The 21052-nt window shown below is 36.7% G+C and overlaps 1 protein-coding gene across 2 annotated transcripts in view; it reads left to right on the top strand.

The window, feature by feature from the left end:
• The window catches only part of SESN3 (sestrin 3), a 73805-nt gene that overhangs the window by 24920 nt on the left and 27833 nt on the right, over nt 1–21052 (top strand). The window lies entirely within an intron of this gene.

Here is a 21052-nt window from a genome sequence, read left to right as displayed (position 1 = left end):
GAAGACAGTTTTTCTGCGGGGGAGGAGGGATGGTTCAGGCGGTAATGTGGGCGATGGGGAGCGGCAGATGAAGCTTTGCGTGCTCCACGGCCACTCACCTTCTGCTGTGTAGCTGGTGGTGGAGGACCCCTGTTGTAAAATAATTCTATTCATTTATAATAGGTATGTGTGTGTGTGTGTGTGTGTGTGTGTGTGTGTGTGTGTGTGTGGTGTTTTTTAGGACTACCATGAGTCCAGAATGCCAAGAAATGATTTTTAAAGTGGTTTTTGTCCAAAAATTGTTACTTAGTATCATTAAATGGGTAATAGGCTCACTAATACATAGGAAAATTGTGATCAATCAACATTTATTGAGCACCTGATTTGAATTAATTATTCAAGTTAATTAAGATGGAACACTTCTTTTATAATCAAATTGGTGATAGAGAAGATAAAGACATGTGTAAAGGTATGACCCAGAAAGGAGACAGTTCACTGGATTTGAATGATTCAATATAGTGTATGTGGGAACTCAGTTGGGCCTCATGAGATGAGTGAGCAACATTGTAATAAATATGAAGAGGGGACATGGCATTCCACATGGAGGTTCAGGGATGAAGGAACAGAAATATGCAAAGGAATATTTCGGAGTCAGCAAATCAGTGTAGCCAAAGTGAAGTGTTCAATTCGGGAACACTTGGAAAACAAACACTGGAAAGCTAGGTAAGGGCCAGAATGTTGAAAACCTTACCTTCTTTGTTTCTACTGTACTTCCCCCAATCCCCATCCCCCACCCCCACCCCCACTGGGGATAAAGTAATAGCCTAAAATCAGTAGTGGTGATGGAAACAGAAAGCATAATAGAGTCACTGAAAGAAAGTTTGTGAGCAGGTGGTATTAGAACCTGGTATGAAGTTATTAAGTGTTATGGTGTTATGCATGATAGGAACTTTGGGTCTTTAAGTGCAGATTAAAATGATAAAGCACTTGACTCTTGCCAGCAATTTCATCTCCCTGAACCCCATATCCTTCCATATACCTGCCTTATACACGTATGTCTCTGGATTATTAGAATCAACCTCAATCCAAGCTGCCTCATTCTCCTGATTTCTTTTATACCAGTTGGTGTCACCATTATTCATCCATCCATTCATCCAATTCCGAATTCTGCAAGGCATCCTAGACATCTCACTATCCTCATAGCCAATCAGTCACTCAATTCCGTTTATTCTACCTCCTAAAAAGCTCTCAACATAATTCCTTTTCTTAATCCATACTGCTTGGTTAAGCCAAGTCATCTCTTTCCTAGAACTTATAGTAGCCTTATAATGGGCTTTATTTCCTCCAACTTCCCCACCCCAGTCCATTTTCCAACTGATGTCAGAAATGCTTTCTCAAAAGACAATATCCTTTTAATATTGTCTGTCATTTATATGAATTCAAAACTCTTGGCATTCATGATATGGCTCTTGCTTATGTCTCAAGTCTTATTCCCTGAGAAATATTCAGGGATCATATAGAAACAGCATATGGTTCTCCAAATGTATCATGTCTTTGTATTTTCTTTTCTTTTTTTTTTTTAACATCTTTATTGGAGTATAATTGTCTTTGTATTTTCTATTCCTTTTCTCCGGGATGTTGTACCCTCATGGACCTAGCCATCCTTTTCTAGGTAGTCTAACAAATCTTTATTTCTTCGTAAAGAATTATCCCATCTGGAGGGCAATTTTGAACCATCCTCTTGCAGAATTAGGCTTTCCTATCTTGGTCATCTCCATTAAAGCTCCTAACAGGTATTGTAACTGTGCATCCAAATTTATTCACCTTGTGTTTCCTTGAGGTCAGCACCTATACTTTATTTATCTTTATACTTCCAGTTCTTAGCCCAAGACCTTCCAGATAACAATCTTTAAAAAATCAAAAAAAATATTGAATGAATTAATAGTTCTTCTTTATAAAAGTTACAACGCTTAATCTTAGTAAGGTTTAAATATACATAACACATTTTTTCCTCTTTAACTTGTAAAGTACCAAAACTTTATTGTAATAATTGCCATTTATTAAATGCCTGTTGCATGTCAGGGACTTTGCTAGGCACCTTTAAAAAACTATCATGAAAAATGTCACTCTACACAAAAGCAGAAAGAACAGTGTAAGGAGCCTCCAAAACCTATCACCAAATTCAGTATTGGCAAGATTTTGCTACTCTTACTTTATCAATACTGTGGTGGTGTTATTGTTGCTGAAGTAATTTAAATTAAATCTCAAAACTCATTTCCTTTTACCCCTACATATGTTAGTATGCATTTCTAAAATATACAGACACATTCTTGTATAGCTACAATGCCAGTATCACACTTAACAAAATTAGCAATAATTGCTTGATGTCATTTAATACCTCATCTTATTCAAGTTCCTGCCAATTGTTTAATGTCTTTTTCGAGGTAACTCTTTCTGAATTAGGTTCACCATTACATTTGGTTATTAGGTCTTTTAAGTCTCTCTTAGGAGTATCCTCCTTTTATTTTTGTTTTTGTTTTTCATGGCTTTAACTTGTTGTTTTCAGCTGTCCTCTAGAATATTTTGTAACCTAGATAGTTTTCTATGCTTCCTCATGTCATTTCACTTGCTCCTCTGACCTTCCATTTCCTATGAATTTGAAGTTGGGCCTGAAGGCTTGATTAAGTTCAGGTTCAAATTATTTTTGTATATAGACATTTTCCTCATCCTATTTTATGGCTGTATTGATAGGTTAGATTCCTGCAAGTGGGATTGCTGGGTCAAAGGGTAGATGAATACGTAGTTTTTCTAGACATTGTCAAATTCCTATCGGTGGGGAGGGGTTTGTTTGATTTTGCATTCCCACAGTTTTTGGGAATGCCTGTTCCCCTATAGTTTTGTCAATAAATATGTTGCCTAACTTGGATTTTTGTCAATCTGGTGTGTGAAATATAATATTTGCTTTTCTTTTTATGAGTTACTTCTGTGAATTGCCCATTCTTTGTTCACTTTTTGATCTTGTTGTTGGTTTTTCCCTCATGATTTACAGGAGCTCCTTGTATAATTGATACATTAGCCATTGTCTGTGTTAAATTGCAAATATTTGTCTTCTGATTTTGTTTATTGTATTTTTGTACCATACAAAAGGTTTTTTTTTTTAAGTGTGTGTGTGTGTGTGTGTGTAGTTGAATTAGCAATTTTGTATTGTTTCTGGATTTTGAGTCATCATTAGGGAAGTTCCATTGGTTTGTCTATGTGCTAACACAACTCCTTTAATTATAAAAGTGCTATGTTTTACTATATGGCAGAGCTTGCACCCCTTCTACATTGCTCTTCTGTTATAGGGTTTTCTTGATCGTTCACGCTTAACTGTTTTACAATTAAGTTTATTTTACAAATAAGGAAATGAACACTTCCACAGAAGTTCTATGACCACGTAGTAATGAGAAAAGTAAAAAATAATAATTGTTCTTAATGGTTTCTTAACACTTTGTCTTCACGTGAAGGTTACTTTTAGCAATCCTTTTGCAACTGTAACCGTTTATAAGGATACATAATTAAAAGGAGGAGAGACGGGAGTGCATTGGAAACATTTATTTCAATCAGTGGTTCCCCAAGTGTGGCAGTGGACCTCTAGCTTTTAGCACAAATCAGAGCAGTGGCATTACACTGAAATAATAATCATTATTTAACTCAACAGCCTGTATTCACACACACACACAAAAAGTCAGTTTCACTGAAGAATATCCTTGATGAAACAGTAAAACTTATGCATTTTATTAAATCCTGACCATTGAATACTTATCATTTTAATAATCCCTGTTTCAAAATGGAGAATAAAAACAAAGCTCTTCTCCATGCCAAAGTATGGTGGCTGTCTTGAGGAAAAGCAGCTGTGGGACAGAGTTGTGAGCCAAACTAGTCATTTTTTTGAACACCATTTATTTTTATTTATTTATTTATTTTTTTGCGGTACGCGGGCCTCTCACTGCTGTGGCCCCTCCCGTTGCGGAGCACAGGCTCCGGACGCACAGCCTCAGCGTCGCGTCCATGGCTCACAGGCCCAGCCGCTCCGCGGCATGTGGGATCTTCCCGGACCGGGGCACGAACCCGTGTCCCCTGCATCGGCAGGCGGACTCTCAACCACTGCGCCACCAGGGAAGCCCTGAACACCATTTTTATATGAAAAAATGACCGACTCATAGCTATGGTTATTCAGACTTGGGTATTTAGTGGATACTTTTATAAAAATGAACAAAGTGAATCCATCACTCCCGGGAAAACAACTGATAGGATTTATTGCCAATGATAAAATTTGAACTTTGAGGAGAAAAGAATTTTGGAAAACAGGTATCTCGACCATGAGCTTGACCGCTTCTCAAAACTTAAAGATTTTTCTGATATGAACAGTGCTGACATTAACACATTTTATTTGAAATAATATATTCGATGTGTCAACTTTGGAAAACCTGTCAAATGCAGTGATCCACTATTTTCTAAATGACCAATGGTTAATAATACAAAATCTTGCATGGATAAATGATCCCTTGAAAGTATAAGATAAACCAATGGTTTTTTTTTAATTTTTTAATTTAATTTTATTTATACAGCAGGTTCTTATTAGTTACCTGTTTAATACATATTAGTGTATACATGTTAATCCCAATCTCCCAATTCATCCCACCACCACCACCACCACCCTGCCACTTTCCCCCCTTGGTGTCCATACGTTTGTTCTCTACATCTGTGTCTCTGTTTCTGCCCTGCAAACCGGTTCATCTGTACCATTTTTCTAGGTTCCACATATATGTGTTAATATATGATATTTGTTTTTCTCTTTCTGACTTACTTGACTGTATGACAGCCTCTAGATCCATCCATGTCTCTACAAATGACCCAATTGCATTCCTTTTTATGGCTGAGTAATATTCCATTGTATATATGTACCACATCTTCTTTATCCATTCATCTGTTGATGGGCATTTAGGTTGCTTCCATGACCTGGCTATTGTAAAAAGTGCTGCAATGAACATTGGGGTGCATGTGTCTTTTTGAATTATGGTTTTCTCTGGATATATGCCCAGTAGTGGGATTACTGGGTCATATGGTAATTCTATTTTAAGTTGTTTTTTTTTTTTTTTTTTTTTTTTTTTGCAGTACATGGGCCTCTCACTGTTGTGGCCTCTCCCGTTGTGGAGCACAGGCTCCGGACGCACAGGCTCACGGCCATGGCTCACGGGCCTAGCTGCTCTGTGGCATGTGGGATCTTCCCAGAATGGGGCACGAACCCGTGTCCCCTGCATTGGCAGGTGGACTCTGAACCACTGCACCACCAGGGAAGCCCTATTTTTAGTTTTTTGAGGAACCTCCATACTGTTCTCCATAGTGGCTGTATCAATTTACATTCCCACCAACAGTGCAAGAGGGTTCCCTTTTCTCCACACCCTCTCCAGCATTTGTTGTTTGTAGATTTTCTGATGATGCCCATTCTAACTGGTGTGAGGTGATACCTCATTGTAGATTTGATTTGCATTTCTCTAATAATTAGTGATGCTGAGCAGCTTTTCATGTGCTTCTTGGCCATCTGTATTTCTTCTTTGGAGAAATGTCTATTTAGGTCTTCTGCCCATTTTTGGATGGGGTTGTTTATTTTAATATTGAGCTGCATGAGCTGTTTATGTATTTTGGAGATTAATCCTTTGTCCGTTCATTCATTTGCAAATATTTTCTCCCATTCTGAGGGCTGTCATTTCGTCTTGATTGTAGTTTCCTTTGCTTTGCAAAAGCTTTTTAAGTGTCATTAAGTCCCATTTGTTCATTTTTGTTTTTATTTCCATTACTCTAGGACGTGGGTCAAAAAAGATCTTGCTGTGATTTATGTCAAAGAGTGTTCTGCCTATGCTTTCCTCTAAGAGTTTTATAGTGTCCAGTATTTCACTAAGGTCTCTAATCCATTTTGAGTTTATTTTTGTGTATGGTGTTAGGGGGTATTCTAATTTCATTCTTTTGCATTTATCTGTCCAGTTTTCCCGGCAGCACTTATTGAAAAGACTGTCTTTTCTCCATTGTATATCCTTGCCTCCTTTGTCATAGATTAGTTGAGCATAGGTGTGTGGGTTTATCTCTGGGCTTTCTATCTTGTTCCATTGATCTGTATTTCTGTTTTTGTGCCAGTACCATATTGTCTTGATTACTGTAGCTTTGTAGTATAGTCTGAAGTCAGCAAGTCTGATTCGTCCAGCTCCGTTTTCTTCCCTCAAGGCTTTGGCTATTCAGGGTCTTTTGTGTCTCCATACAAATTTTAAGATTTTTGTTCTAGTTCCGCAAAAAAATGCCATTGGTAATTTGATAGGGATTGCATTGAATCTGAAGATTGCTTTGGGTAGTATAGTCATTTTCACAATATTGATTCTTCCAATCCAAGAACATGATATATCTCTCCATCTGTTTGTGTCATCTTTGATTTCTTTCATCAGTGTCTTATAGTTTTCTGAGTACAGGTCTTTTACCTCTTTAGGTAGGTTTATTCCTAGGTATTTTATTCTTTTTGTTGCAATGGTAAATGGGATTGTTTCCTTAATTTCTCTTTCTGATCTTTTGTTGTTGGTGTATAGGAATGCCAGAGATTTCTGTGCATTAATTTTGTAACGTGCTACTTTACCAAATTTATTGATTAGCTCTAGTAGCTTTCTGATGGCATCTTTAGGATTCTCTATGTATAGTATGTCATCTGCAAACAGTGACAGTTTTACTTCTTCTTTTCCAATTTGTATTTCTTTTTCTTCTGTGATTGTCGAGGCTATGACTTCCAAAACTATGTTGAATAATAGTGGTGAGAGTGGACATCCTTGCCTTATTCCTGATCTTAGAGGAAATGCTTTCAGTTTTTCACCATTGAGAACAATATTGGCTGTGGGTTTGTCATATATGGCCTTTATTATGTTGAGGTAGGTTCCCTCTATGCCCACTTTCGGGAAAGTTTTTATCATAAATTGGTGTTGAGTTTTATCAAAAGCTTTTTCTGCATCTGTTGAGGTGATCATATGGTTTTTATTCTTCAGTTTGTTAATGTGGTGTATCACATTGATTAATTTGCATATATTGAATAATCCTTGCCTCCCTGGTATAAATCCCACTTGATCATGGTGTATGATCCTTTTAATGTGTTGTTGGATCCTATTTGCTAGTATTTTGTTGAGGATTTTTGAATCTATATTCATCAGTGATAATGATCTGTAATTTTCTTTTTTTGAAGTATCTTTGTCTGGTTTTGGTATCAGGGTGATGGTGGCCTCATAGAATGAGTTTGGGAGTGTTCCTTCCTCCTTAATTTTTTGGAAGAGTTTGAGAAGGATGGGTGTTAGCTCTTCTCTAAATGTTTGATAGAATTCACCTGTGAAGCCATCTGGTCCTGAACTTTTGTTTGTTGGAAGATTTTTTAATCACAGTTTCAATTTCATTACTTGTGATTGGTCTGTTCATATTTTCTATTTCTTCCTGGTTCAGTCTTGGAAGGTTATACCTTTCTGAAAATTTGTCCATTTCTTCCAGGTTGTCCATTTTATTGGCATAGAGTTGCTTGTAGTAGTCTCTTATGATGCTTTGTATTTCTGCAGTGTCCGTTGTAACTTCTCCTTTTTCATTTTGAATATTATTGATTTGAGTCCTCTCCCTCTTTTTCTTGATGTGTCTGGCTAAAGTTTTATCAATCTGTTTATATTTTCAATGAAGCAGCTTTTAGTTTTATTGATCTTTGCTTTTGGATCATCATGTTTTCGTTGTCATTTGTCTCTAGGTACTTTCTGATTTCCTCTTTGATTTCTTCAGTGATCTCTTAGTTATTTAGTAACGTATTGTTTAGCCTCCATGTGTTTGTGTTTTTTACGTTTTTTCCCCTGTAATTTATTTCTAATCTCATAGCATTGTGGTCGAAAAAGATGCTTGATATGATTTCAATTTTCTTAAAGTTACCGAGGCTTGATTTGTGACCCAAGATGTGATCTATCCTGGAGAATGTTCCATGCACACTTTAGAAGAAAGTGTAATCTGCTGTCTTGGGATGGAATGTCCTATAAATATCAATTAAATCTATCTGGTCTATTGTGTCATTTAAAGCTTGTGTTTCCTTATTAATTTTCTGTCTGGATGATCTGTCCATTGGTGTAAGTGAGGTGTTAAAATCTTCCACTATTATTGTGTTACTGTTGATTTCCTCTTTTATAGCTGTTAGCAGTTGCCTTATGTATTGAGGTACTCCTGTGTTGGGTGCATATCTATTTATAATTGTTATATCTTCTTCTTGGATTGATCCCTTGATCATTGTGTAGTTTCCTTCTTTGTCTCTTGTAACATTTTATATTTTGAAGTCTATTTTATCTGATATGAGTATTGCTACTCCAGCTTTCTTTTGATTTCCATATTCATGGAATATCTTTTTCCATCCCCTCACTTTCAGTCTATATGTGTCCCTAGGTCTGAAGTGGGTCTCTTGTAGACAGCATATATATGGGTCTTGCTTTTGCATCCATTCAGCGAGCTTGTGTCTTTTGGTTGGAGTATTTAATCCATTCACGTTTAAGGTAATTATCAGTATGTATGTTCCTATTACCATTTTCTTAATTGTTATGGGTGTGTTTTTGTAGGTCCTTTTGTTCTCTTGTGTTTCCCACTTAGAGAAGTTCCTTTAACATTTGCTGTAGAGCTTGTTTGGTGGTGCTGAATTCTTTTAGCTTTTGCTTGTCTGTAAAGCTTTTGATTTCTCCATTGAATCTGAATGAGATCCTTGCCGAGTAGGGTAATCTTGGTTGTAGGTTCTTGCCTTTCATCATTTTAAATATATTGTGCCACTCCCTTCTGGCTTGTAGAGTTTCTGCTGAGAAATCAGCTGTTAACCTTATGGGAGTTCCCTTGTATGTAATTTTTCATTTTTTCCCTTGTTGCTTTCAATAACTTTTCTTTGTCTTTAATTTTTGTCAATTTGATTACTATGTGTCTCGGCATGTTTCTTCTTGGGTTTATCCTGCCTGGAACTCTGTGCTTCCTGGACTTGGGTGGTGATTTCCTTTCCCATGTTAGGGAGGTTTTCGACTATAATCTCTTCAGATATTTTCTCGGGTCCTTTCTCTCTCTCTTCTCCTTCTGGGACCCCTATAATGCAAATGTTGTTGTGTTTAATATTGTCCCAGAGGTCTCTTAGGCTGTCTTCATTTATTTTCATCTTTTTTCTTTATTCTGTTCCATGGCAGTGAATTCCACCATTCTGTCTTCCAGGTCACTTATCCGTTCTTCTGCCTCAGTTATTCTGCTATTGATTCCTTTTAGTGTATTTTTCATTTCAGTTATTGTGTTGTTCATCTCCGTTTGTTTGTTCTTTAATTCTTCTAGGTGTTTGTTCTTTAATTCTTCTAGGTCTTTTTTAATCATTTCTTACATCTTCTTAATTTTTGCCTCCATTCTTTTTCCGAGGTCCTAGATCATCTTCATTATCATTATTCTGAATTATTTTCCTGGAAGGTTGCCTATCTCCACTTCTTTTAGTTGTTTTTCTCGGGTTTTATCTTGTTCCTTCATCTGATACAAAGCCCTCTTCTTTTTCATTTTATCTATCTTTCTGTGAATGTGGTTTTTCTTCCACAGGCTGCAGAATTGTAGTTCTTCTTGCTTCTGCTGTCTGCCCTCTGGTGGATGAGGCTATCTAAGAGGCTTGTACAAGCTTCCTGATGGGAGGGACTGGTGGTGGGTAGAGCTGGGTGTTGCTCTGGTGGGCAGAGCTCAGTAAAACTTTAATCCGCTTGTCTGCTGATGGGTGGGGCTGGGTTTCCTCCCTGTTGGTTGTTTGGCCTGAGGTGACTCAGCTCTGGAGCCTACCTGGCTCTTTGGTGGGGCTAATGGCGGACTCTGGGAGGGCTCATGCCAAGGAGCACTTTCCAGATCTTCTGCTGCCAGTGACCTTGTCCCCACAGTGAGCCACAGCCACCCCCCTGTCTCCAGAGGAGACCCTCCAACACTAGCATGTAGGTCTGGTTCAGTCTCCTATGGGGTCACTGCTCCTTCCCTCAGGTCCCGATGTGCACACTACTTTGTGTGTGCCCTCCAAGAGTGGAGTCTCTGTTTCCTCCAGTCCTGTCAAAGTCCTACAGTCAAATCCCGCTAGCCTTCAAAGTCTGATTCTCTAGGAATTCCTCCCTCCGTTGCCAGACCCCCAGGTTGGGAAGCCTCATGTGGAGCTCAGAACCTTCACTCCAGTAGGTGGACTTCTGTGGTATAAGTGTTCACCAGTTTGTGAGTCACCTACCCAGCAATTATGGGATTTGATTTTATTGTGATTGCACCCCTCCTACCATCTCATTGCTGCTTCTCCTTTGTTTTTGGATGTGGGGTATCTTTTTTTGAGTTCCAGTGCCTTCCTCTTAATGTTTGTTCAGCAGTTAGTTGTGATTACGGTGCTCTCGCAAGAGGGAGTGAGCACACGTCCTTCTACTCCGCCATCTTGAACCAATCTCAAACCAATGGATTTTTATGTAACAGAGTAAGAAGTTTATTGATGTGGTTTCAGATTCTACATTCCAACAAACTTAAAAGCTACTACTTATCAAGTCTTAATGTAGTATCTGTGAGGCTGGATTTTCTTCATGTTGTACAACAAACAGATTGAATACAGAAGTGGATATAAGAATCCCGTTTTCTTTAATTAAGCCAGATATTTACACAAATGTATAATGATGTTACTCTTCTTAGTAAATTTGTTTTGTTTTGTTTTGGAAACTGTAGTTTCAAAAACATTCATTTGTGTTAAAATGTAATGGGTTTATTCTATTTTTATTTTTAAATGAATTAATATTTAAATTTTTTCTTTGATTTAATTTCTAATGTAATAATTATTGATAGATATCACTCACATTAACAAAAGCTTTTGGGGTCAATATTTTTTAGCAATATAAAGAGGTTCTGATATCAAAAAGTTTGTGAGCCATCTACTTACATGAGCATAACAACTGGTTTTAATTCTGATTATAACAGGTTTTAAGTTTACCTGTATACACTAAAGCACAGTTTTGTAGTCCTCTGTTAATAGATTTAGGGATTGACAAAATAGAGATGAAGAGATGAAGTTCATGAGACAAATCCTATTTTCTATTCTAGGCAAAAATTAAAACACAATTGTTCCTTTCAAACTTCTATTCTTTTCAATTGTATTGAAACTGAAGTTTAATATAATTCGATATAAAACTGAACATACTTTAATTTGCTCAGTTGTGTTCCTGGCAGGCTGTGTGAAAGGTACTTTCTCAATTTAAATGAGAGCATGAGTTCTTGTTATTTTTGACAACTCAGTGTATAAAGAAGTACTGGTTTTTCAAATGGCTAAATGCTTGTTTTGAAAATCTCTAGAAATCAATTGTATTTAATGTTTTTTCCCTGATTCCTCTAAGCTGAGCAAGTGACCTGTATTTTGTTAATCATTGGGTTTTGAAAAACCTGGAAACTGTCCCGTCATTCTGTTTTATTAGAAAAACTTAGAGGCCTTTTGATTTTGTTACAACATGGGTGGTAGATACTAAATACAGATGTTTGACTTAAGACTCTACTTTTCCTTCATATACCAGGTAACTACATTCACAGCATATTTTTTGTTTCTCCAAAAGACTAGTAGCTATCAGCCATATACTGAGTAATATTAGAATGTTCTGTAGCCATAATTGTCTCTAATAGGAGTCTTAATTTCAAAAACTCCCAACTTTTATTTCTTTTAATCTAATTGGAACATAATTTTAATAGGTAAAGCTTTCTAAAATTAAAAGCAAGTTTTACTATTACACATTACAGACATTAAAAATTGTTTGAGGGAATTCCCTGGTGGTGCAGTGGTTAGGACTCTGCACTTCCACTGCCAGGGGCCTGGGTTCGATCCCTGGTCTTGGTGAACTAAGATCCCACAAGCCTGCGGTGCAGCCAAAACTAACTAAATGAATAAAAATTGTTTGTATGGAAGTAAAGCACTTCTTAATACTTTTGTGGGACCTGGGGAGTGATCTTATAATTAGTGGTAGTAAAGTATATTGTCTATATGTTAATAAGGAAGCATTGAGTTAGGTAGCTATTATGAAGTTGCATTATCTCAGGTACAAGGCATAGTTCTCTTCTCATTTTCTTGGCCTTAGCCCAAAATTTTACAGCATGTTCAATGAGTATATTTTGTCATTCTGCATCTCTAAAGAAAGTGCTTAACACTTAAAAGCTTTTATAGGAGTCTTTGTTGCTCAAGATCAGTGTCATGACATGCAATATTATTACTGGTTTTTAAGAAAGTAGTACAAATTATAGGAAGTGTGCAGGTCTTGCTTGTTTTAACAGCATAAAAAGATAAACAAATGGAGAAAAGTGAATATTTGTCACATAGGGGGCCCAGACGGTACAAGGAAGGTAATGGATTGATGTCCAGGACTGTGGTTATTAGTTTAATTTATTGGTATTTCTCAATAAGAGTGCAGAGAACTGCCTCGAGTCCACAGGATGCTCTTCCCTGCTGAAGGAAGAGAAAAGGGATGGAAGAGCCTGTACCAGACTCCTGACTCCTCAGTTTAACTCAACAAATGTATGAGCGTTTACTATTTTCATGTTGCTCTACTGTAATGCTATAGATACCATGTTAGAAATGGATCCTGCTCTGTAAGGAGCTTACTTATGGTCCGAAGGGAGTGATAAGATAATGATATATGTTAATAGCTATAAGAGAGAAACAAAGTATGATTGTGAATCTTAAGAAGAATAGATTTAAATTACTAGAAGAGCTTGAGAGTTGGTGGGAGTGGAGGAAGACCAAAAGAGTTGGTATTTGAGCTGGGTCTTAGAGGAAGAATGGGTAGAATTTCAATAGAGATAAAAAGGGAGGGCAGAGCCTCAGGAAATGCTGGTTCAAATCTATCTAAATTCCACAGGACACAGAGAAGATCTGCCATGTTAGAAATACCAATTTTTAATTTACAAGTAAACCTAACTTAATTGATTTACGCTACTCTGTGGTATTACATGGACAGTGGAAAATGAGGTGTATTCTTTGCTACTTGCCTCTGGATGGCACTGGACTGGAGCATGATTTTAGGTTTACTTTCAGTTTAAAGGATTAGCTAATGTGTAGTTTAAACGCTATCCTAGGCCCATATTTGTTCTTCTTTGTAGGTTTGTGTCACTGTGTGGTTGTAGAGGGTACTTGTGGTCCTTTGTTTTTAGAAGTTTGCTATTTCATAGACAGGATGTAAATATGAAAACTTGCCTGCACTTTGAACACGGTCACCCATGTGTTCTAATGAGTAAAATTTAAGGGATTTTGTTACTAGCCAAGGGGAAGCTCATTTAGAAACTCAAAGTTTAGAAACTTTGCTCTATGGATATTCATTTTTAATTCTTTTAGTGCTAGGATGAGGTCCGTTTATCTTTGCGTACTTAATTGCATCTACTACAACAACTACTGCTGATTTCTACTAGTAATAGTAATACTCATGGCTACTGTTTCCAGAGTACTCAGTAGGTGAGTTTGTTTATCTTTAGGCCCACAAGTTAGTAAAACAAAATTTATCTAACTGTTCCTACCGAATGGCACACCAAGGTTTTTTGGTTTTTTAGTGAGAGTTGCTTAATTCATTTCCTGCAACTCATTTTTTGAAAAGAGATTCTGTTATTCAAATGGCCACTGTGTAGAACTTTCAAAAATGGACCTGAAGTTTACCTGACACCATACACCATACTAAAGTTGAAATACTCCAAGATGAACAAGGTACTGTCCCAACCCAATAGCACCTGACAGCTTAGTAGGGGAATGAGGAGGTAGGGAAATTGATAAATGCAGTACTTTTAGTGGAAATGTTTTGAGATTTCAAGTTAAAAATCTTACTCAGTGTGTGTTGTTGAAGAAGGCTGAAATTCATGTTATTAGTGACAAGATCTTTGCAGTGTTTCTCAAGTGACTATACCCAGTGGTGGAGCTGTTGCAGGAAGGGCTTGGTAGCCTTGGTTTTAATAGCTTGGTTAGAAGGGGAACTGAAATCTCAGGATCTTGGAGACAGGATTCCCCACTTACGAAGGGGAATTTCTAGTGCTCTTAAGAGCGTCTGCAAATTTCTGCCACACCCTACATGTGGGGCTGGGCTCCTGGTGCTGTTGGGGTCCCTATACCACTCTAGCTCCAAGGAATGGAAGCGATGTTGTGTGATTTGCAAGATTCTTGCCCTTGATGCTATTGCTGTTTTCTGCTTACCAGTCTTTTCTCACTAAATGACCTTAGATCTCAGTTAGTTATTATAATACATATCTTTATTGTATTGAAGGTCAATACATATTTTAACCTAGAGTAGGAGAAGTCACAATTTTATTAAATAGTCTTTTAGGCCATTTTGGGATGGTGGGAAGTAATGTATATTCCAGGTAATGACAGACATTTAAATTTGAGTTTACTATAAAATTAAAAATCTATTACAATTAATCTAATTTAAAACCCATCCTTTTCTCATTTAGGGATAGACAGTTTTTAGAATATCTCTGTGTTCTTTTCCATTTGCCCTTTCCTTCTGAAATATGTAATGTCATCAATTTCTATAAACCCAGTCATTATTCCTGAGATTGTCTGCTAAGGAATAAAAAGACGACATCAGCATTATTTCTTAGCATAGAGCCACCTACCCATCTCTGCCCTTTCTGCAGTGGTTTCTGCCAAAATGGAACATCTAAAAAGAATAGAAGGAGAGTCAACAACTGTAATTTACTGTTTGTGTTGATAATTGCAGTTAGCTTTCTTATGGTCACAATTAAAATTTTTATTTGGGGTATGTGTTTTATACTTAAGATATTTTGTCATTACAGTATGTTAAAAAATGTTGACGTTATTAAACTATCTTCTAAAGATACCTTTAAAAATCTTCAAAAATTGAGGGATTAGTATGTTAAGTGGAGTCAAATTTCTGCTTTGCCAGAATTTTTTATATGTTGAACACATTTTTTTAACCTCTTAATGTCTGTATGTAAAGTTAATTATACACATTACTCTCAATATTATTGTCTCCCATAGATATAAATTCATAAGCAGCTTTTACATTTTAATGGATAGAATTTGTATGTTTTTTGCTTTTCCATTTTTAATGAAATAAACTAAAGAAGATAAATGTAAAAATTAAATTGAATAATTTATTTTAAAGATATTTAGTAGCTTAAAATGCAGCAATTATTTCTCCTTAGCAGTTGGCCTTTTAGGGGCAAGTAATTTGCTGATTACCTCTAAAGTCTCATAATTTTAAGAATTCCTAACGTCCACGTAATTTTCTAGTGGGATTAATTTATATAAAGTGATCTAGTAAATTGCCTAGCAGTTAAGTGTCAAAATAAGCAATTTTCTAAATATAATTCATCTTTATCCTTTTAGTGTTTTGTTTTCCAGCACATAATTACTTAATAGGCATAATTTTACCTGATGAATTTCAAGCATAACTTCTTTCAGCTATAATAACACATCTGAAAAAAGAAACTTTCCTTAGGTAGCATTCTTGGGATCACAACCCTTGTAAAATAATCTCTTAGGACACATGGAACTGATACATAAAAAGTATCAGTTCTTATTTTATAACTAGTTTTTCTCTTGATTAAAATTGTAGGATTTTATGGAAAAAAATTTAAGCAAATACTGTGACTGCTATCTAAAATATTTGAAGACAAATCACAATTAAATTTACTATTGTTTAAAATTTCTTAAATATTTTATACCCCCTTTTATTTTTAACATGAGTCAACATTTTAGAGAATTTCCTTTCTTCTTTTTAAGTTAGTGACTTGAAAGTTGTCATCAAATTAAGACTCTGGGGGCTCCCCTGGTGGCGCAGTGGTTGAGAGTCCGCCTGCTGATGCAGGGGACACGGGTTCGTGCCCTGGTCCGGTAGGATCCCACATGCCGCGGAGCGGCTGGGCCCGTGCGCCATGGCCGCTGAGCCTGCGCGTCCGGAGCCTGCGCTCCGCAACGGGAGAGGCCACAGCAGTGAGAGGCCCGCGTACCGCAAAAATAAATAAATAAATAAATAAATAAAGACTGAAGAATGGCATCTGCCAGCTTTTCTGCCATCGTCGTTAATTTGTTGGTTTTATTGGTTTTGCAGTCTTACTATCCAAATAATTTTTATATTTCTATGAAGTTACCTTAATACTTGTTTATTCTGCTTATGTTCATTCCTGAATTTTTAACCATTTTGTATCTTTGCATTATCCGAGTAGCTGAAATCAAGACTAATCAATGCTACGGAGCAGTGCTGTACCATAGAACTTTTGGCAATGATAGAAAAATCCAGCTTGGTACCCACTAGCTACATGTAGCTATTATACACTTTAAATGTGGCTAGTGCAATCAAGACACTTAGTTTTTAACTTCTATTTAATGTTAATCAACTTAAATTTAAAGAGCCACGTGTGACTAGTGGATACTGTAATGGAAAGTACAGTTTTTTAAAAATCCAGGACTTGTTTTTTGGTTTTACTTTTTCACAGAAATGAAACAAGGTTTATGATTTCAAGGTCATTGTGTAAGATTCACTAGTATGATCAAAGTCACATATTCCCCAGGATAAGATATTAGCTTTATACTTAAGAGAGGAAAACATGGCAATATTATTCCTCAAAATTAGTGTAGCTATGGGTTATTTTCACTTCTAATATAGAACAGCCCTGGAATTCTTCTATTAAGAGTAGCATCTGTTGAGAAAGTATATTACAGCTGTTACAGTTTGGGGTGTTTTATTATGCTTTAGGGAAAATTGACAGAAGAAAAATTTAAAATGAAATATTATTTTGTCTTGTACTTTGCGAGTTTTTTTTACATTTTTATGTGTTATCTCCTCAAAAGCAAGGGCCTGGAATTGACATGATTCTCAGCTGTGAGGGGAAAATATTTCTCAGCATAAGAGACACTCTTATGGTTGAGATGGAGCTGGGGAAAGGGTAACTGAAAGATTTTGTTGAGAAAAGGCAATTATAGGATTTAGCGGCTGTTTGAATGCAGATTCCTAGGATGGAGAGTCAAAGATAACCCTCAGAGCCAGGGTTACTGGTGTCGTGTGGTGATTTATAACTTATAGAGGAAAGTGAGGAACAATCTGTTTAGGGTAGGAGATTAGTCTGAAACATGTTGATTTTAAGGTTCCAAAATGCCCCAGCAGTTCAAAATGCCCCAAAGCCAGATGGAAGGGCAGAGCAGAGCTAGCTCTGAGCTCAATAGCAAAGATGCAGCAGTCAGTCGCAGGGCTTGCTTGTTTTTCACATCACATGCCCTTCTCTCTCCTTAATCTGCTCCACCCTCCTCCCCACAATATAGTGAAGCTCAACAGTTCAGTAGAGTTTTGTTTGTATCAAGAAGATGGAAGCTATGGACGAGAACGCTCACTTGAGAGAATGAATGTCAATGAAGGAAGTGCAAGGGCTGTCTAGGAAGAGTGTAGAAGTGTTCAAAGAAGTCAGTGTATTGGATGGTTCAGTGCTAGGAAAGCTGAGCAAGGGGAGAGTTGCCTAGCAAGAAGCAGATGTGAATTGTCCATGGAGGTGAGAAGGCCAGTGATTGCAGGGGTAAGCATCTCAGCTGGGATCTGAAGAGTGTGGGCAGCTGTTGTTCAGTGGGTGTAAAGTTTCAGTTATGCCAGATGACAAAGTCCTGGACATCTGTTTTCAGTACTGTACTGTGCACTTGTTAGGAGGGTAGAGTTCATGTTATGTGTTTTTTTACCGTAATTTTTTAAAAGGGGAAAAAAAAAGTCCTTGATATCTTTTTGCAGGCTGTAATATGTGCAGACATTGAGACAAAGATTCTCAGAACTGGCTGATTTTGGGTCTTTTTTCTTTTCCTGAATTGTTTCTGTCTGGATTCACTTTCAATTCGGTTGAGCGGATTTCTGCAATTACATTAAGATGCTTGGTTATGGGATTCAGTAGGTGTGACCATCAGACCAAAAACTCTGCAGAGCAGTCATTTAACATTTCAAAAAGGCATTAAAATGCCTGAAGATGTGATTAAAAGAAAATCAGATGTAGTCTCAAGCAGCGTTTCTGTGATGGTGGAACCTTCTGTGACGGAGATGCCTGCACAGGCCTGTACAGTAGGAGCCAGAGCCACGTGTGGCTGCTGGGCACTTGAAATGTGACCAGCATGATTAAGCAACTGGATTTTGAACTTTATTTAATTTTAATTAATTTAAATGTAGTCACATGTGGCTGATGGCTGCCACATAAGGCAACACAGGTCTGGAGACTTCAGAAAAGTGAATCAGGACATAAATAAAGTAGGAACCCAGTCCTTGGGCATTTTAAATTTGAAATAAAAGCTGAGGAAAGGTATTGCAGGGGACCAGAACTCCAGCTTATGGTTGTAAAGGGAATCTTTTGGATATGGTGCTATCCTATTTCTTTTGTGTTTTATCTTATCAACTTTAAAAAGATACAGAAATAGAAAGTAGGTGGGGAATAAACTTTCAGGAAAATGAGTTTTAAGTAGAATTTACAAGCTGCCTTGATTGTTAAAAAAATTTTTTTTCACCTTCATATAAATATGCAACACGGTCAACTGAGACAATAGTAGAGTCTTCACCAGAAAATATGCTTCTTTTACAGAAGCTGGAAGTAGACTCATCCTTTCAATAGTGACGCCATTTTAAAAATATAACTGAAGAAGGATACATGCTGGTATAACTTTAAAATGTTAGTTTTCCCTTCTCTTCAGTGTATAAATAGCTCTCTTAGGTGAGGCCACGTCATCTATCCCCTGGGCTATTGCACTAGCTTCCCAACTAGGGTTTTGTTTTGTTTTGTTTTTTGTTTTAGGGTGTTTTTTTGTAGTTTTGTTTTTTGTTTTGTTTTGTTTGTTTGTTTGTTTTGTTTTTGTTTTTTGTCTCTGGCCCAGGGACCACATCACTCCCAGAATTGTATTATTAAAAACACAGATCTGATCACAACTCTGCTTCAGGAATTTTACCTCAAATATGTATACAATTAAAAGTTTCAAACACATTTTTGAAGGCTGTTTTTCACTTTTGAAGTTAGTGGGTTAAGTGAACATTTTCTCAGCTGATGAAAATAGAATTGGTAAAACATTGCCATTAGCATATGGGTAGTATGCAACAAGAACTTTAAAGATTTATAACCTAAACCCTAGTAAATCCACATCTGGGAATTTTTCTAAAGAAACCATCTTAAATACCACAAAATGTGCCCCCAAATCTCTTTATACAAAGATATTCATCATAGCATTATTTATAATAGTGAAAACTGTATATAACTTTAATGGAAAATGACAAAGTAAATGATAATTAATAAAATGATATCTTCCCATATCACTTTGTATATGCATCTGCTATGGACTATATCATATGATGTAGTTAATGCATTTTTGCCAATCTACTCCTTTTTTGTGTCCCCACTGTGCCTAGCACATTGTGAATGCTCAGTGAATATTTGCTGAATAAATGAACAAATGAATGTTGACACAAATGAAATCGTGTCAGTTGCTTCTTATCAATTGGTTAAAATTAATAGATGTTATATTCTTTTAAGTGCAGTAGTGTGCAGTTCCATTTGTGATGAAACTGTATTTCAGATTTAATTCTCTGCTATTCCAGAAAATATTTTTGTAGGCAAAATAACTATTTCAGACATTTAAAGGTGAATTCAGTTGATAAATATATCAAATAATGATTTTTATAAATAACTCATATTAGTAATAAATCATTCTCTTTCTCCAAAGTCCCTTTGTACACTTTTAGTTTATTTTTCTCTCCCTGTATTTTCTCTGAATTTTATGTATTTTTATGCACATAAATAAAGGCCTCCACTTATCTCCCTGTTGATATTTTTCCCCTCAAACCTGTGATTTATCCTCACAGTCAGTTCCTCTGGCTGCTTTGTTTATTTGGAATGATCAGTTGTCAAGGAAATTGCTTTTCACATACTAGCGCATTAGGCTATACTATATAGAGAGTATTTGAAATTTTATTTTCTATAATTTACTAAGGCTAGCAAAGGGAAGAAATCTGTTATTTTCTTTTAAATTATTTTTCCAGGTAAATCTAGATGATAGTTGATGCAGACAAGAAATACCAATATTAGAAATTCTAAATTATTCCTTTTTACATGGAATCCTCTAATGTACTTCACCAGTAGATAGAGATCTATTTGTCATCACTTCACAAATATAACCTAGATGCCTACTTCTTTCTGAAACATTAGCAGTTTGAGATGATTATTATTTAATATATTTATTTCAGTAGAACCCTGAAATTGTTGAAGACTGTGTGCCAAGCTCCCAAGGGCAGGGACCATATCTGTTTTGCTCGCCCTGTGTCTTCAGTCTATCACAGTATCTGATTAGGTTCTCAAAGAATTGTTGAATGTCTGACTGCTTCCTAATGAAGTAAGGGATTTAAATAACTGTTTTGTGTTTGGTAGGCTCTTGGATTGTAAGGAACAAAAAAAAATTCAGGTCACCTTGTGGAGAAAAAAGAGAGAGGGGGAAGGGAGAGAAAGAAGAGATGATTAGGCTCTTCTCTTGCGAATCTGTAGGAACTCTAGTGGTTTTCCCATAGAGGCTGGTATCTGTTGATGCCACTCTGCTGCTGCTTCATTGTTTTCTCTTTGCCTCTGCTTCTGAGAGCTATTTTGTATCTCTTCTCTGTCGGATTACATTACTTTCCTATAACTCTAGTACTCTAGAATCTTACTGGTCCAGCCAATTACCCTCAGCTCTGTCTGGGTAGAACTTTTTTCATCAAGGCACTCGTGGGCTGCAGATCAGTTTCTGTGTTGATTGGTCTAATTGGCTGTGGCCAGGACACAAGGTCATGTGAAATAGTTATTGCCATCCTCAGATAGGAACCACCTAGAGCTGCTTCCTCATTTTAGCAGTTTCCTGAGGAGGGCTTGGTGGCAAGCTTAATATTAACACTCCTTTCCAGCAGACATCTGTTCCCATGTTCTTCAGTTTCCCAGTCTTTATAATATTTATAAACCATGGCATAGTCCCTATTTTTATGTAATGACTTTGGAGGGCTTCTATTTCAGA

This window comes from Orcinus orca, chromosome 8 (assembly GCF_937001465.1).
Source record: "Orcinus orca chromosome 8, mOrcOrc1.1, whole genome shotgun sequence".
In the NCBI taxonomy this organism is placed as follows: Eukaryota; Metazoa; Chordata; class Mammalia; order Artiodactyla; family Delphinidae; genus Orcinus; species Orcinus orca.
This window is presented reverse-complemented; position numbering and strand designations above follow the sequence as displayed.